This window comes from Stenella coeruleoalba (genome assembly GCF_951394435.1).
Source record: "Stenella coeruleoalba genome assembly, contig: scaffold_85, whole genome shotgun sequence".
In the NCBI taxonomy this organism is placed as follows: Eukaryota; Metazoa; Chordata; class Mammalia; order Artiodactyla; family Delphinidae; genus Stenella; species Stenella coeruleoalba.
This window is the reverse complement of record NW_027646009.1, coordinates 67,063-86,278: the sequence shown is the minus strand read 5'-3', so window position 1 is coordinate 86,278 and position 19,216 is coordinate 67,063. Positions and strand designations below refer to the sequence as shown.

Sequence of the window (19,216 nt, the reverse complement as noted above, 5' to 3'; positions counted from 1 at the left end):
GGATTCAGGTATGATGATTCTAACTGAAATAAGTCACACAGAAAAAGAAACATCATAAGATATCAGTAATACACGGAATGGAAACTTGGCTACACAGGAACTGAATTCCAAAACAGAACAGGGTCTCAAATTTAGAAAACCAACTTATGCTTGCTTAAGGGGAAAGGTGAGTTGGGTTGCTGCATAAAACCAGAGATTGAAATGAGCACAGATAAAGTTCCTTAAGCCAAATATGGAATAGACAAGAGCTACTCCTTGCTCAATGAAATGGACTCAACACCCCATATTAAACGCCTAAGAATGTACCTGACTAGTAAGTATCTTAAAACCTATGGATTGCTATGTCTCCGAAAGAGAATCAAGCATGTGTACAGGGGCATAAACGCAGCAGTGATAGGATTGGAGAGGTTCGGTGAGCAAATGAAGACCCTTTGAAGTCATATTGCATGGTACCCATTCCACGGGTTTCAACTACCCAGGTTTTAGGTATTCTTCCTTCAGCTAAAACATGCATGTGGAACCCAGAGTATGATCAACCATGTGATCGGGAGACGTGTTCAAATATGTCTCAGTTTTCCTCCCCTGGTACTCGGGTGCAACATTCCAGACGCTTTACTAACACTCTCCCCACTTGGAGAGTCAGCGCCTTTAACCTCCTGTTTGGCCCAGTTTGCAATTTCTGCGGAAGATGAACAGGAATAGTGAGAACCAATGAGAGACTAGCTGGAGGTGTCTGGACGGGCAAATTTAACTCTCATTTCCCACCAGGAAGAGGAAATAACCAAAGGCTCAGCGTGCCGTACCGGAACCAGATTAGGGCCTGAAGCCATCCTGCGGTGTTGCGGCCAGGTCACAAGAAAGCGAGTTGAAGAAAGGAGCTCAGGGGCACTGTAATTCACAAACCTGCAGAGTTATAAATGACAGCTATCGTCCAAAAATAGACTGAAGTAAGGCTGCCAAAAGGACTTGAAAGCGGGGCAGAATTGCAGGAAACTGATTTCAGGAGGTAGACTGGAATTGCATTGAAAGCATAGGAAAAGAGGCAGAACGTCCACAATGATGCACTTGGCCAAAAAGGGCGTATGCGTTTTTTCCTGAATATATTCAGGAAAAAACGCATACGCCCTTTTTGGCCAACCAAGCAAACTTGCAAAGAAATCTGCACTACAATGAAGTCTCACTTCTCCCCGGTCAAAAGGTCCATCTGAAAAAAGGGTAAAATCCAGAAAGGCAGGACAGGCCATGGAGAACTGGGAGCTTTGTTATGCTGATGGGCGGGATGTAAATTGCCAACAGACACTCAGGAGAAGTGTATAGTGTTTCCTGAAACATCTAAAAAATAAAGCAACAGAGCCTAGGGCACTTCCACTTATGGTCCTATAGCTTAGGGAAATTAAAATCAAAAAGACACAGCCACCCCAAAGTTTGGGACGCCTCCGTTTACAAAAACCGCGTTTACCGTACAAGTTCAATATCACAGAAAGTGAAAAATGGATAAAGAACTTGTGGTACTTACGTACAATGCAGTATCACTCAGCAATGAAATCTATGTCACCAGGCCCATAGCAGCATAATGAGTGGATTCAGGTACGATGATTCTAACTGAAATAAGTCACACAGAAAAAGAAACATCATAAGATATCACTAATACACGGAATGTAAACTTGGCTACACAGGAACTGCATTCCAAAACAGAACAGGGTCTCAAATTTAGAAAACCAACTTATGCTTGCTTAAGGGGAAAGGTGAGTTGGGGTGCTGTATAAAACCAGAGATTGAAATGAGCACAGATAAAGGTCCTTGAGCCAAATATGGAATACACAAGAGCTACTCCTTGCTCAACGAAATGGACTCAACACCCCATATTAAACGCCTAAGAATGTACCTGACTAGTAAGTATCTTAAAACCTATGGATTGCTATGTCTCCAAAAGAGAATCAAGCGTGTGTACAGGGGCATAAATGCAGCAGTGATAGGATTGGAGAGGTTCGGTGAGCAAATGAAGACCCTTTGAAGTCATATTGCATGGTACCCATTCCACGGGTTTCAACTACCCAGGTTTAAGGTATTCTTCCTTCAGCTAAAACATGCATGTGGAACCTAGAGTATGATCAACCATGTGATCGGGAGACGTGTTCAAATATGTCTCAGTTTTCGTACCCTGGTACTCGGGTGCAACATTCCAGACGCTTTACTAACACTCTCCCGACTTGGAGAGTCAGTCCCTTTAACCTCCTGTTTCGCCCAGTTTGCAATTTCTGCGGAAGATGAACAGGAATAGCGAGAACCAATGAGAGACTAGCTGGAGGTGTCTGGACGGGCAAATTTAACTCTCATTTCCCACCAGGAAGAGGAATTAACGAAAGGCTCAGCGTGCCGTGCCGGAACCAGATTAGGGCCTGAAGCCATCCTGCGGTGTTGCGGCCAGGTCACAAGAAAGCGAGTTGAAGAAAGGAGCTCAGGGGCACTGTAATTCACAAACCTGCAGAGTTATAAATGACAGCTATCGTCCAAAAATAGACTGAAGTAAGGCTGCCAAAAGGACTTGAAAGCGGGGCAGAATTGCAGGAAACCGATTTCAGGAGGTAGACTGGAATTGCATTGAAAGCATAGGAAAAGAGGCAGAACGTCCACAATGATGCACTTGGCCAAAAAGGGCGTATGCGTTTTTTCCTGAATATATTCAGGAAAAAACGCATACGCCCTTTTTGGCCAACCAAGCAAACTTGCAAAGAAATCTGCACTACAATGAAGTCTCACTTCTCCCCGGTCAAAAGGTCCATCTGAAAAAAGGGTAAAATCCAGAAAGGCAGGACAGGCCATGGAGAACTGGGAGCTTTGTTATGCTGATGGGCGGGATGTAAATTGCCAACAGACACTCAGGAGAAGTGTATAGTGTTTCCTGAAACATCTAAAAAATAAAGCAACAGAGCCTAGGGCACTTCCACTTATGGTCCTATAGCTTAGGGAAATTAAAATCAAAAAGACACAGCCACCCCAAAGTTTGGGACGCCTCCGTTTACAAAAACCGCGTTTACCGTACAAGTTCAATATCACAGAAAGTGAAAAATGGATAAAGAACTTGTGGTACTTACGTACAATGCAGTATCACTCAGCAATGAAATCTATGTCACCAGGCCCATAGCAGCATAATGAGTGGATTCAGGTACGATGATTCTAACTGAAATAAGTCACACAGAAAAAGAAACATCATAAGATATCACTAATACACGGAATGTAAACTTGGCTACACAGGAACTGCATTCCAAAACAGAACAGGGTCTCAAATTTAGAAAACCAACTTATGCTTGCTTAAGGGGAAAGGTGAGTTGGGGTGCTGTATAAAACCAGAGATTGAAATGAGCACAGATAAAGGTCCTTGAGCCAAATATGGAATACACAAGAGCTACTCCTTGCTCAACGAAATGGACTCAACACCCCATATTAAACGCCTAAGAATGTACCTGACTAGTAAGTATCTTAAAACCTATGGATTGCTATGTCTCCAAAAGAGAATCAAGCGTGTGTACAGGGGCATAAATGCAGCAGTGATAGGATTGGAGAGGTTCGGTGAGCAAATGAAGACCCTTTGAAGTCATATTGCATGGTACCCATTCCACGGGTTTCAACTACCCAGGTTTAAGGTATTCTTCCTTCAGCTAAAACATGCATGTGGAACCTAGAGTATGATCAACCATGTGATCGGGAGACGTGTTCAAATATGTCTCAGTTTTCGTACCCTGGTACTCGGGTGCAACATTCCAGACGCTTTACTAACACTCTCCCGACTTGGAGAGTCAGTCCCTTTAACCTCCTGTTTCGCCCAGTTTGCAATTTCTGCGGAAGATGAACAGGAATAGCGAGAACCAATGAGAGACTAGCTGGAGGTGTCTGGACGGGCAAATTTAACTCTCATTTCCCACCAGGAAGAGGAATTAACGAAAGGCTCAGCGTGCCGTGCCGGAACCAGATTAGGGCCTGAAGCCATCCTGCGGTGTTGCGGCCAGGTCACAAGAAAGCGAGTTGAAGAAAGGAGCTCAGGGGCACTGTAATTCACAAACCTGCAGAGTTATAAATGACAGCTATCGTCCAAAAATAGACTGAAGTAAGGCTGCCAAAAGGACTTGAAAGCGGGGCAGAATTGCAGGAAACCGATTTCAGGAGGTAGACTGGAATTGCATTGAAAGCATAGGAAAAGAGGCAGAACGTCCACAATGATGCACTTGGCCAAAAAGGGCGTATGCGTTTTTTCCTGAATATATTCAGGAAAAAACGCATACGCCCTTTTTGGCCAACCAAGGAAACTTGCAAAGAAATCTGCACTACAATGAAGTCTCACTTCTCCCCGGTCAAAAGGTCCATCTGAAAAAAGTGTAAAATCCAGAAAGGCAGGACAGGCCATGGAGAACTGGGAGCCTTGTTATGCTGATGGGCAGGATGTAAATTGCCAACAACCACTCGGGAGAAGTGTATGGTGTTTCCTGAAACATCTAAAAAACAAAGGAACAGAACCTAGGGCACTTCCACTTATGGTCCTATAGCTTAGGGAAATTAAAATCAAAAAGACACAGCCACCCCAAAGTTTGGGACGCCTCCGTTTACAAGAACCGCGTTTACCGTACAAGTTCAATATCACAGAAAGTGAAAAATGGATAAAGAACTTGTGGTACTTACGTACAATGCAGTATCACTCAGCAATGAAATCTATGTCATCAGGCCCATAGCAGCATAATGAGTGGATTCAGGTACGATGATTCTAACTGAAATAAGTCACACAGAAAAAGAAACATCATAAGATATCACTAATACACGGAATGTAAACTTGGCTACACAGGAACTGCATTCCAAAACAGAACAGGTTCTCAAATTTAGAAAACCAACTTATGCTTGCTTAAGGGGAAAGGTGAGTTGGGGTGCTGTATAAAACCAGAGATTGAAATGAGCACAGATAAAGGTCCTTGAGCCAAATATGGAATACACAAGAGCTACTCCTTGCTCAACGAAATGGACTCAAAACCCCATATTAAACGCCTAAAAATGTACCTGACTAGTAAGTATCTTAAAACCTATGGATTGCTATGTCTCCAAAAGAGAATCAAGCGTGTGTACAGGGGCATAAACGCAGCAGTGATAGGATTGGAGAGGTTCGGTGAGCAAATGAAGACCCTTTGAAGTCATATTGCATGGTACCCATTCCACGGGTTTCAACTACCCAGGTTTAAGGTATTCTTCCTTCAGCTAAAACATGCATGTGGAACCTAGAGTATGATCAACCATGTGATCGGGAGACGTGTTCAAATATGTCTCAGTTTTCGTACCCTGGTACTCGGGTGCAACATTCCAGACGCTTTACTAACACTCTCCCGACTTGGAGAGTCAGTCCCTTTAACCTCCTGTTTGGCCCAGTTTGCAATTTCTGCGGAAGATGAACAGGAATAGTGAGAACCAATGAGAGGCTAGCTGGAGGTGTCTGGACGGGCAAATTTAACTCTCATTTCCCACCAGGAAGAGGAATTAACCAAAGGCTCAGCATGCCGGGCCGGAACCAGATTAGGGCCTGAAGCCATCCTGCGGTGTTGCGGCCAGCTCACAAGAAAGCGAGTTGAAGAAAGGAGCTCAGGGGCACTGCAATTGACAAACCAGCAGAGTTATAAATGACAGCTATCGTCCAAAAATAGACTGAAGTAAGGCTGCCAAGAGGACTTGAAAGCGGGGCAGAATTGCAGGAAACCGATTTCAGGAGGTAGACTGGAATTGCATTGAAAGCATAGGAAAAGAGGCAGAACGTCCACAATGATGCACCTGGCCAAAAAGGGCGTATCCTTTTTTTCCTGAATATATTCAGGAAAAAACGCATACGCCCTTTTTGGCCAACCAAGCAAGCTTGCAAAGGAAATCTGCACTACAATGAAGTCTCACTTCCCCCGGTCAAAAGGGCCATCTGAAAAAAGTGTAAAATCCAGAAAGGCAACAGGCCATGGAGAACTGGGAGCCTTGTTATGCTGATGGGTGGGATGTAAATTGCCAACAGCCACTCCGGAGAAGCGTATGGTGTTTCCTGAAACATCTAAAAATCAAAGCAACAGAGCCTAGTGCACTTCCACTTATGGTCCTATAGCTTAGGGAAATTAAAATCAAAAAGACACAGCCACCCCAAAGTTTGGGACGCCTCTGTTTACAAGAACCTCGTTTACCGTACAAGTTCAATATCACAGAAAGTGAAAAATGGATAAAGAATTTGTGGTACTCATGTACAAAGCAATATCACTCAGCAATGAAATCTATGTCACCAGGCCCGTAGCAGCATAATGAGTGGATTCGGGTATGGTGATTCTAACTGAAATAAGTCTAACAGAAAAAGAAACATCAAAAAATATCACTAATACATGGAATTTAAACTTGGCTACCGAGGAACTGAATTACAAAACAGAACAGGGTCTCAAATTTAGAAAACCAACTTATGCTTGCTTAAGTGGAAAGGTGAGTTGGGGTGCAGCATAAAACCAGAGACTGAAATGAGCAAAGATAAAGTTCCTTAAGCCAAATATGGAATAGACAAGAGCTACTCCTTGCTCAACGAAATGGACTCCACACCCCATATTAAACGCCTAAGAATATACCTGACTAGTAAGTATCTTAAAACCTATGGATTGCTATGTCTCCAAAAGAGAATCAAGCGTGTGTACAAGGGTCATAAACGCAGCAGTGATAGGATTGGAGAGATTCGGTGAGCAAATGAAGACCCTTTGAAGTCATATTGCATGGTACCCATTCCACGGGTCTCAACTCTCCAGGTTTAAGGTATTCTTCCTTCAGCTAAAACATGCATGTGGAACCCAGAGTATGATCAACCGTGTGATCGGGAGACGTGTTCAAATATGTCTCAGTTTTCATACCCTGGTACTCGGGTGCAACATTCCAGACGCTTTACTAACACTCTCCCGACTTGGACAGTCAGTGCCTTTAACCTCCTGTTTGGCCCAGTTTGCAATTTCTGCGGAAGATGAACAGGAATAGGGAGAACCAATGAGAGACTAGCTGGAGGTGTCTGGACGGGCAAATTTAACTCTCATTTCCCACTAGGAAGAGGAATTAACCAAAGGCTCAGCGTGCCGTGGCGGAAACAGATTAGGGCCTGAAGCCATCATGCAGTGTTGCGGCCAGCTCACAAGAAAGTGAGTTGAAGAAAGGAGCTCAGGGGCTCTGTAATTCACAAACCTGCAGAGTTATAAATGACAGCTATCGTCCAAAAATATACTGAAGTAAGGCTGCCAAGAGGACTTGAAAGCGGGGCAGAATTGCAGGATACCGATTTCAGGAGGTAGACTGGAATTGCATTGAAAGCGTAGGAAAAGAGGCAGAACGTCCACAATGATGCACTTTGCCAAAAGGGCATATGCGTTTTTTCCTGAATATATTCAGGAAAAAACGCATACGCCCTTTTTGGCCAACCAAGCAAGCTTGCAAAGGAAATCTGCACTACAATGAAGTCTCACTTCCCCCCGGTCAAAAGGGCCATCAGAATAAAGTGTAAAATCCAGAAAGGCAGGACAGGCCATGGAGAACTGGGAGCCTTGTTATGCTGATGGGCGGGATGTAAATTGCCAACAGACACTTGGGAGAAGTGTATGGTGTTTCCTGAAACATCTAAAAAACAAAGCAACAGAGCCTAGGGCACTTCCACTTATGGTCCTATAGCTTAGGGAAATTAATATCAAAAAGACACAGCAACCCCAAAATTTGGGACGGCTCTTTTTACAGGAATCTCTTCTCCGGCACAAGTTAAATATCCCAGAGAGCAAATAATGGATAAAGAAGTTGCGGTACTTCTGTACAACAGAATACCACTCAGCAATGAAATCTATGTCACCAGGCCCGTACCAGCATAATGAGTGGATTGAGGCACGATGATTCTAAGTGAAATAAGTCACACAGAAAAAGAAACATCATAAGGTATCACTAATACACGGAATGTGAACTTGGCTACACATGAACTGAATTACAAAACAGAACAGGGTCTCAAGTTTAGAAAACCAACTTATGCCTGCTTAAGGGGGAAGGTGAGTTGGGGTGCTGCATAAAAGCAGAGTTTGAAATTAGCACAGATACCGTTCCATAAGCCAAATATGTAATAGACAAGAGCTACCCCTTGCTCAACGAAATGGATTCAACAATGAGGTATCACCTCACACCTGGTAGAATAGGCATCATTGAAAATCTACAAACAAAAAATGCTGGAAATGGTGTGGAGAAAAGGAACCCTCTTCCACTATTGTTGGGAATATAAATTGATACAGTCATTATGGAGAACAATATGGAATTTCTTAAGAAACTAACAATAGAACTACCATATGATACAGCAATCCCAGTACTGGACATATACCCAGACAAAACCATAAATCAAAAAGAGTCATTCACCGCAATGTTCATTGCATCACTATTTACAATATCGAGGTAATGGAAGCAACCTAAATGCCCACAGACAGACGAATGCATAAAGCTGTGGTACATATATAAAATGGAATATTACTAAGCCATGAAAAGGAATGAAATTGGGTCATTTGTAGAGACGTCGATGGATCTAGAGACTGTCATACAGAGTGAAGTAAGTCAGAAAGAGAAAAACAAATCTTGTATATTCATGCATATATGTGGAACCTAGAAAAACTGTACAGATTAACCATTTTGCAAGGCATAAACAGAGCAACAGATGTAGACAACAAACGTATGGACAACAAGGGGGGAAAGCTGTTGGGGGGGTGGTGGTGGGAGGAGTTGAGAGACTGGGATTGGCATGTATACATTTATATGTATAAAATAGATAACCAATAAGAACCTGCTGTATAAAAATATAAAATAAAATTCAAAATTAAAAAGAAGTAAAATTTAAAAAATAAAACAGAAAAAACAATTATTCCCTGCACATACATGTATTTATATGAATAAATTATTTCCATGCTTATATCTGTAAATACAAAAAAGAGGAATAAAATCTACCTTGAACCAAAAACGAAAAAGAGAAAAAAAACACAGAACCCACCAGTTCCACAGAGGAAAACCGTATCAGGGCACTTGCTCCAGTTGTAAACAATTCTGAAGTTGGTCAGTGGTGGGGAATCGTCTCCCATTCAGCCAGCAGCCCCCACGCAACAAGCGTCCTCATTGCAAAGCTGGGGCACCGTGCCGAGGCATCTGTGAGTAAACGTGAGCTGAGCCCCAGGCCAGTTGCTGCTGAACTATTCCCACCCGTCCCAGGTAAAACACCTGAATATATACAAGGACTTGAAAGCCTAGAGGAAGGGCCATAGAGCCACACGAGTGACAGCATGCCGGCCGACTTGGTGCCTGCAGGCCAGCCAGGATGGTCCTGGCCCTGGGTGCTCTTCTGGAAGATTTCCATTTCCCTGCCTGAGATACCCGTCCTGTCCCTGCCCCCACTGCTTTTTTCCTTCCTCACCTCTGCCCAGGGAGAAATTCCAGCAGCAGGTATGGGTGACACATCCTCTTCTTTAGCAGGTGGCAGCCTGGCAACTGCTGCAGAAAGTCCAGCAGAGCCCCACTCACACTGGGCCACCCACAAAGCCGTGGCCTCTCACTCCCTCCCACCAGCCCAGCCCCGAGACTGCTGACAGGGCAGAGAAAATGGCGTCAGGCACGGCTGCAGGGGCTCTTGCTGCCTGGAGTGGTATTTATATTGATCTCAACCCAGGCACACCTGGGGAGGGCTGGCCGGCACGGTAAGGCTGCCCAGGTCAGCCAATCATCACCCCTCAGGGGCTCACAGTTGCAGAAAATGGAACTTGCTGAACCGGCCAGGTCCAAGGAACAGGTGTGGGCTCCTGAGAGTCAGGATAGACAAGGGGCTGCAGCTTTGGCTTGTTTTCTAATCATTTTATCTGGCCCATGAGTGGGAGACAACTTCAAGAAAACCCTTTCCTAATGAGAGGAACCCAGGAGTCAGGCAGAGGAGGGGTGGGTGGTGGTTGGAGACAGAGGCCTGGTGCCCCGGGTGCAGTGGAAGTCTCTGGAAGACCAGGTGGAGGGAGGCCTCACGGAGTGATGCCCAGGGTCACAGACCTGTCGCAGCTGCTGTTTGTTAGTTCAAGTCCTGCTCTGAGGTGCTCTGTGTCAGCTCTGAGCGACAGGTGAGCTGGGGGTGCTCTGCAATGAGGGCTATGTGCACGGTTCCTGTGTGCCCAGCCCTGCCACGGTACCTGCAAGGGTAGCTCTGTATCCTGGGAGGGGCCTGACCACGAGAGCCCCGTGGGCTGGGGTGGGGGTGGGGTACCTGCCCAGGTGAGCTCCATATTCTGGGATTGGTCTGACCACGAGAGCCCCATGGGCTGCTGGGGACCTGGTAAAGGATGTCAGGACAGTCAGTGAAGCCACCGAGGATATACCTCCAGTTGCTCCTAATTCCTACACCCTGCTGGTCATTCTACCAACCACCAGGACATGGTATTCTGTATTAGTCTTCAATGATGCCTTCTTTTGTATTCCATTAGTCCCAGAGTCACAAGAAATTTTGGCTTGTGAGTGGCAGGACTCCACATACAACTAAAACAATACTTCCGGGCCGTCTGGCCCCAAGGGTGCAAAAATTCCCACACCATCTTTGGGGAAAGCTTAGCTAAAGACCTAAAAGTTCTACCTCTGGAAAAGGAAACCCTCCTTCAATATGCAGACGACATTCTGATCACCAGCCCTACTAAGGAGGCCTCTGAACTACCAAGCCAATAAAGGATAGAAGTTGTCCAAGAAAAAGCTCAAATATCACAGACTGCGGTGACCTGCCTGGGCTTCATTCTCACAGAAGGTCAGAGAAGCCCATCCCAGGAAAGGGAAGAAACCATTTTCAGCCTTACCCCTTTCTAAAACTAGAAGACAGCTTAGGGGTTCCTGGGGAGGCCAGGGTTTGCTGCTTCTGGATCCCTAGCTACAGTCTACTAGCTGGGCCTCTATATGAAACACTGAAAGGAAAAGATGATGATCCTTTTGAATAGAATCCAGAAGTGGCCTTTCAAGAATGGAAAGAGCAGTCAATTCAGACCCTTGCCCTGGAACTCCCTAATTTAGCTAAACCCTTTGACCTTTACATTCCCGGTGAAAGGTGAATCGCCATTGGAGAATTAGTGCAAAAACTGGGACCACTTGAAATGGAACAATGCAAGAATGCCATCCAGGTAGGTTAAACTACGGTCACTAAGGGGCTTGGCCCACTGCCACATCTGGCCAAGATACTGGCGGTATCTAAAAACCTGGAAATCAGCAGCCCAAAAGGCCACCTCCCTCCTAAGGGAAAAGGACCCCACGTGGTGATCCTAACCACCAACCATGCCCTGAAGTTGCAGGGTTCGCTCCGTGGGCACACCGACCTCGAGTGAGGAGGCCCTCCAACTCCAACATCCAGAGAGATAACCGGGGGCAACAGGGCACCATGACGACTCGTGTGAACATCACTTGACCTGGAGTTTCTCTCATAAAACAACAAGAGTGTGTCCCAAAAGAGTAGACTACTGCTTGCAGGACTTACTGCACCCAGAGGGGAGCTAATAATCTTGGCGGGGGAACAGTATACCACACTGTCACCATAGAAAAGCCTACAGACACCATGATGATGGTGGCCAATAAGACCGGCTGGACTCCTGTTTACTTCAAAAGGCTGTTGACTCAGTAGCCATCATGGTCCTTGATCACCACTGACCCTGGACTGTCTGGGAGTTGAGCGGGCAGGGCTCTGACACCTGGTGCTGTTTGTACGTTAATTCAGGGGCCTAACTGAAGAAAGCGCAGACTACTGGTCAGAGCATCTAGGCTGGCAGAGACGGTCAGCCTAAGGTGGCCGAACAAATGTGGGGCGGGGTGAAACCGGCCCCCACAGCGTCTCTGCACATCTCTTTCCTGGACCCTTAAAGGTCATTAGAATCTATAACACTTCCAATGCTGGTGCTCAGGTGGACGAGCAGGGAGGCAGGGGTCCTGGGGACAATCAACGTCACCGGGAGGCTGCTGGGGAGAAGCTCTGACCCTCGCCCCAGGGTATGAGGGCTCCCAACTCAGCACTCAGCAGTTACAGAAGAAGGGTCTGCACCCTCAGCACTCCAAGAATGAGGAACGGGACAAAAGGCAGAGGAGGGGTTTGTCCCCAGCAAAGCCCATTAAAAATCCCTGGGAGATAAAAATAGAATCTGGGCAATAAAGTCAAGTCTAACCTTTTTTATCCTTTGTGCTTTGTCTAATTTCACGTGCTCCTAGGGTCCCGCATGCAGAGGTTCCACACCCGGCACTTCAGACCAGATTTCCTAGTGCAGAATGGCTGGGTCGACACCTCAGCTCCTGGGGCCCAGTGCAGACTCCACGATATAGAGCCTGAGCTACAGCCAACCCAGCCCTCGAGAGCTCCGCCGCCTCCCTCCCTCCCACTGACTCTGACAGGATCTCTACACAGCAGCCCAGCCCACAGCCCACGGGGTAGTGCATGCTCTCACCTCTCCATTCTCTGATCAAAATATAAAGTTTCCTTTGCTTGTGAACCAAACTCAGTCTCGATCTCTTGGCCCCAATGACACTGGGCAGGGGGACACTTGTTGGGGTCCACTCTGGAGGATCAGTAACAGAAATTGAGACTATTGTAACCTCAATGAACAGATGTGTGAGCCAAACTGTAGTTAACATAGAACAGTGTATAAGGCTCGGGTAAAATAAGATGTTTTTAACACTTCCATTTGATATTTCCATCACTTTTTATAAGCAAGTTCAGTGAAAAGGTTTGTCTTATTTGTCAGGTCAATATTAGAGAAACGAAGTGATTTCTTTCCAAGGATGTACAGCTAATAATCTTGGTTAAACCTTCAATCTTGTTTTAAATGCTTTTCCATTGAAAATGATACCTCTCTTTCAGCTCCCCCATTTCTGAGAAGTATAAAATCTTATAATTTATTATTACCAAAGGGGAAAGGTGGGAGGAGGGATAAATTAACAGTTTGGAATGAACACATACACACTGCTATGTATAAAATAGATCATCAACAAGGAACTACTGTATAGCACAGGGAACTACACTCAACATTTTGCAATAACCTATAAGGGGAAATAATCTGAAAAAGAATAGATATTTTTATTGACATCATCTATCAATGACAGTTAAAGTGTAGCCTAAGGGAAGCTGGTGGTGAGTGCTTCTGACCCTGAAGACTTCAATCATCTAAAGTTTGGACTCTGCCTACTCCCCAAGGCCCTTAATGAACATATGTGTAGCCGTAGCTTAAAAACTTCCCCAGTTTGGGTTTCGGGGAGACACTGATTTTGAAAAAGCCCTGGTGTTCTCCTTACATGAATGGGACTCTTCCTACTGCTAAAACATGTCTGTCACACCCAGAGGATGGTATACCGTCTGATCGGGAAGAGTTTGGAAAAGGCATCTCATCTCCTCATCTCCTGGTGCTCGGGTTCACCCCTCCAGCGTCTTTACTAACAGTCTCCCCACTTGGAGATGTCAGCACTGTCAACATCCTGTTGCGTACAGTTTGGAATTTGTCCAGAGGATGAAGCGGAAGGATGAGGAACAATGAGAGACAAGTCCTAGGTGTTCAGACAGGCACATGTCACTCTAATTTCCAATCAGGAAGACGAATTGACCAAAGGCTAGGGTTGCCCATGGAAACAGTATAGGGCTTGAGGAAATCCCGCTGCTTTGTGGCCAGTTCCCATAAACACGAGTTGAACAATGGAACTCAGGGGCAGTAAAATTCACAAAACTGCAGAGTTGAAAATATCCATCACTGAAAAATGTCTTGAGGAAAGTCAGAGAAAAGGACTTGTAAGCAAGGGAGAATGGCAGGAAAGGGATTTGAGGAGGTAGAAAGGACTCGCCATTAAGCACAAGAAAAGGAGCTGAACATTGCCAACATTGCCAACATTGCAGTTGGCCAAAAAGGGTGTATGCGTTCTTTTCTGTATATATTCAAGAAAAGGGCATACACTTTTTTAGCCAACCAAACAGGTGGGCACTGGAAGTCAATACTACAAAAGATATCACTTCGCATCAGTCACAAGAGCCATCCTCATAAAGCGTAAACAACAGAAATGCAGGACAGGGCAACGAGAAGAGGGAGCCCTGTGAGACTTATAGTGGAAATGTATATTGCCAACGGCCATTCTGGAGAAGTGTATTGTGTTTACTAAAGCATCTAAAAAATGAGCTACAGAGCATAGGGCACTTGCACTCATGGGCGTATATCTTGGGAAAAACAAAAATCGAGAGGACACAGGCACCCCAATGTTTACCCCCTCTCTGTTTAAAAGATCCTCGACTAGGATATAACTTAAATGTCTCTGGAGGGAAAAAATGGATAGAGATGTGGTACTTAGGTAGAGTGGAATATTATTCAGCCTGGAAATCAATGAAATATGGCCAGTTGTAACGACTCCGGAGGAGTTACGTATGATCATTCTAAGTGACAGAATTCAAAAAGAAAAAGACACATATCATAAGATATCACTTAAAGGTGGAATCCAAAATGGCTACACATGAAATAAATTACAAAACAAAAACATAGTCAAATATGTAGAAAACACGCATAAGGCTGCTAAACGGGAAAGGTGGGGAGGGGTGAGGCATCATCCAGGAGGTTGAAATTAGCAAAGATACCATTCCAAATACCAAACTGATAATCAACAAGGCCTACACGGTAGCTAAAAGAACTGCACTCAGCACACTCAAGTCACCGGAAAAGAATATATACGACTGGTAAGAATCTGAAAAAGAATTTATTGATGTCTCTCTGTACGTGAATCAAGTGGATGTACAGCAGCAAGAAACAGAGCTTTGAAAATCAGCTGTAACCAATATAGTAATAAATTGAAAAAAATAAACGACAGAGAGACAGAGAAAACCTCTTACAACTTTTCCTCAGGGACGGTGATGCAACATGGATTGAACACATCTAGACCCACAGCAGGATGAGACATAAGGCTGGAAACTGTTTGCGCTAAGAGAAATGTGAGGTTGGGTGAGGAAATGCACACCCTTTAAAGTAATACTACCTGGTACCCATTCAATGGGTCCCAAATCTGCAGGTTCAAGGGATCTTCCTACAGCTAAAACATGCATGGAAAACCCAGAGGACTGTACACCATGTGATCGGGAGATGTGTCTAAAATGCACCTCATTTATCCTCTCCTGGTGCTCCTGTTCACCATTCCAGCCACGCTACTTAGAATCTCCCCACTTGGAGAATCAGCACATTTAAACTTCTGTTTCACACATTTTGCAAATTGTGAGGAGGATGAACGGGAAGAGGGGGAACCAATGAGAGAAGAGTTGTAGGGGTTTGGACGGGCACATATCACTCTAATTTCCCATTAAGAATAAGAATTAAAGAAAGGCTCAGCCTGCCTCGCCGGAGCCAAAATAGGGCCTGAAGCAATCCTGCGGGTTTGAGGCCAGCTCACAAAAGAGCAACTTAAAAAATGGAGCTCAGGGTCACTGCAATTCACAAACCTGCAGAGTTATAAATGAAAACTAACGTCCAAAAATATGTTGAGGTAAGGCAAAGAAGAGGATCTGAATGCAAGACAGAATTGCAAGAAACAGATTTCAAGAGATAGATTGGACTCGTCTTTAACGCACATGAAAAGCGGCAGAATTTCGACAATGATGCAGTTGGCCCAAAAGGGCGTATGCGTTTTTTCCTGATTATATCCAGGAAAAAATGCATACGCACTTTATGGGCAATGAAGCAAGCAAGCAATGCAAATGTGCACAACAAAGAAGTCTCACTTCCCACCGGTCAAAAGGGCCATCCTAAAAAATTGTAAAAACCAGAAATGCAGGACAGGCCATGGAGAACAGGGAGCCTTTATACGCTGATGGGCAGTGTGTGAACTGCCGAGAGCCACTCTGGAGAAGTGTATGGTGGTTCCTAAATCATCTAAAAAACAGAGCTACAGAGCATAGGACACTTCCAATCATGGGAGTATATCTAGGGAAGTCTAAAAATCAACAAGACACAAGCACACCACAGTTTAGGGCTACTCTGTTTACAAGAACCTCAACTTCAGTACACCTTAAATATCCCAGGAAAGAGAACAATGGATAAAGAAGATGTGGTACTTATGTACAATGGAATATCTCTTCACCATGAAATCAATGTAATAAGGCTAGTAGAAGGATAAAGAGTGGATTTAGGTCCGATAATACTACTTGAAATAAGTCAAACAGAAAAAGAAACATATCATAAGATATCACTTATAGAGGGAGGGTAAATATGGCTGCACAAGAAATGAATTACAGAACAGAACAGTGTCTCACACGTAGAAAACACACTTATGTCAGCTTAAGGGGAAAGGAGAGGTGGGGTGATGCATAAAACCAGAGTTTGAAATTAGCACAGATACCGTTCAATAAACCAAATAGGTATTAGACAAGATCTACACCTTGCTCAATGAACAGGCCTCAACACACCCTATACACCGCAGAGAAATATATCTGAGGAATAAGAATCTTAAAACCCATGTATTGATATATCTCCATAAGGGAATCAAGTGTGTGCAGAGCGGCACAAACACAGCAGTGAAAAGGAGCTAAACCCCATTATAGAAATAAATTTTAAAAACAAAACGCTGAAACAATGAAAGAGAGAAAAATTCTTACAAAATTCGCTCAGGGGCTGTGATGCAACCTGGATTGACCACATATAAACCCACAGCTGGATAAGACATAAGGCTGGACACTTGGGGCTGACAGGATTGGTGAGCTTTGGTGAGCAACTGCCGAAAGTTTAATGCAATACTTCATGCTACTCAGTCCAAGGGTCCCAACACTCCAGGTTGAAGGGAATCTTCCTACAGCTAAACCATGCTTGGGAAACCCAGCGACTGGTATACCATATGATCGGGAAAGGTTTCTAAAACGCACCTCATTTTTCCTCTCCTGGGGCTCCGGATCGACATTCCAGCCGCTTTACTAACAACATCCCCACATGGAGTCAATGCCTTTAAGTTCTGGTATCGCACAGTCTGCAGTTAGTGCAGAGGATGAATGGGAATAGGGGGAACCAGTGAGAAACTAGCTGTAGCGGTTTCAATGGGCACATGTCACTCTAATATCACATCAGTAAGAAGAATTAACCAAAGGCACAGCAGGTGCCCCAGAAGAAAAATAGGGCTTCAAGGAATCCTGTGGTTATGGGGCAATACCACAAAAATAAGAGCTAAAAAATGGAGCTAAGGGCCACTGCAATTCAAAAACCTGCAGAGTTATAAAGGCCAACTATTTTTAAAAAATATATTGAGGTAAGGCTATGAAGAGGCATTGAAAGCAAGGCAGAATTGCAGGAAACTGATTTCAGGAGGTAGACTGGAATTGCATTGAAAGCATATGAAGAGACTCAGAAACTCGACAATGATGCACTTGGGCAAAAAGGGCGTATGTGTTTTTTCCTGAATATATTCAGGAAAAAACGCATACGCACTTTTTGGCCAACCAAGCAAGCTTGCAAAGGAAATCTGCACTACAATGAAGTCTCATTTCCACCTGGTCAAAAGGGCCATCTGAAAAAAGTGTAAAATCCATAAAGGCACGACAGGACATGGAGAACTGGGAGCCTTCTTATGCTGATGGGCGGGATGTAAATTGCCAACAGCCACACTGGAGAAGTGTATGGTGTTTCCTGAAACATCTAAAAAACAAAGCAACAGAACCTAGGGCACTTCCACTTATGTCCTATAGCTTAGGGAAATTAAAATCAAAAAGACACAGCCACCCCAAAGTTTGGGACGGCTCTGTTTACAAGAACCTCGTTTACGGTACAAGTTCAATATCGCAGAAAGTGAAAAATGGATAAAGAACTTGTGGTACTTACGTACAATGCAATATCACTCAGCAATGAAATCTATGTCATCAGGCCCGTAGCAGCATAATGAGTGGATTCAGGTATGATGATTCGAACTGAAATAAGTCACACAGAAAAGAAACATCATAAGGTATCACTAATACACAGAATGTGAACTTGGCTACACATGAACTGAATTACAAAACAGAACAGTGTCTCAAGTTTAGAAAACCAACTTATGCTTGCTTAAGGGTAAAGGTGAGTTGGGGTGCTGCATAAAACCAGAGATTGAAATGAGCACAGATAAAGTTCCTTAAGCCAAATATGGAATAGACAAGAGCTACTCCTTGCTCAACGAAATGGACTCAACACCCCATATTAAACGCCTAAGAATGTACCTGACTAGTAAGTATCTTAAAACCTATGGATTGTTATGTCTCCAAAAGAGAATCAAGCGTGTGTACAGGGGCATAAACGCAGCAGTGATAGGATTGGAGAGGTTCGGTGAGCAAATGAAGACCCTTTGAAGTCATATTGCATGGTACCCATTACACGGGTCTCAACTCTCCAGGTTTAAGGTATTCTTCCTTCAGCTAAAACATGCATGTGGAACCCAGAGTATGATCAACCGTGTGAACGGGAGACGTGTTCAAATATGTCTCAGTTTTCCTCCCCTGGTACTCGGGTGCAACATTCCAGACGCTTTACTAACACTCTCCCCACTTGGAGAGTCAGCACCTTTAACCTCCTGTTTGGCCCCGTTTGCAATTTCTGCGGAAGATGAACAGGAATAGGGAGAACCAATGAGAGACTAGCTGGAGGTGTCTGGACGGGCAAATTTAACTCTCATTTCCCACCAGAAAGAGGAAATAACCAAAGGCTCAGCATGCCGTGCCGGAACCAGATTAGGGCCTGAAGCCATCCAGCGGTGTTGCAGCCAGCTCACAAGAAAACGAGTTGAAGAAAGGAGCTCAGGGGCACTGTAACTCACAAACCTGCAGAGTTATAAATGACAGCTATCGTCCAAAAATAGACTGAAGTAAGGCTGCCAAGAGGACTTGAAAGCGGGGCAGAATTGCAAGAAACCGATTTCAGGAGGTAGACTGGAATTGCATTGAAAGCATAGGAAAAGAGGCAGAACGTCCACAATGATGCACTTGGCCAAAAAGGGCGTATGCGTTTTTTCCTGAATATATTCAGGAAAAAACGCATATGCCCTTTTTGGCCAACCAAGCAAGCTTGCAAAGGAAATCTGCACTACAATGAAGTCTCACTTCCCCCCGGTCAAAAGGGCCATCTGAAAAAAGTGTAAAATCCAGAAAGGCAGGACAGGCCATGGAGAACTGGGAGCCTTGTTATGCTGATGGGCGGGATGTAAATTG

At 44.6% G+C, this 19,216-nt stretch overlaps 1 long non-coding RNA gene across 1 annotated transcript in view; it reads right to left on the bottom strand.

The window, feature by feature from the left end:
• The window catches only part of LOC307181397, a 54,745-nt gene extending 35,916 nt beyond the window's left edge, over window positions 1-18,829 (bottom strand). Inside the window, exons 1-2 of the long non-coding RNA XR_013826670.1 lie at window positions 18,736-18,829; window positions 17,869-17,950 (exon numbers count right to left, since the gene is read on the bottom strand). This is a non-coding gene — a long non-coding RNA (uncharacterized lncRNA). The remainder of the gene's footprint in view (window positions 1-17,868; window positions 17,951-18,735) is intronic.
• Between the last annotated feature and the right edge of the window lie 387 nt (window positions 18,830-19,216).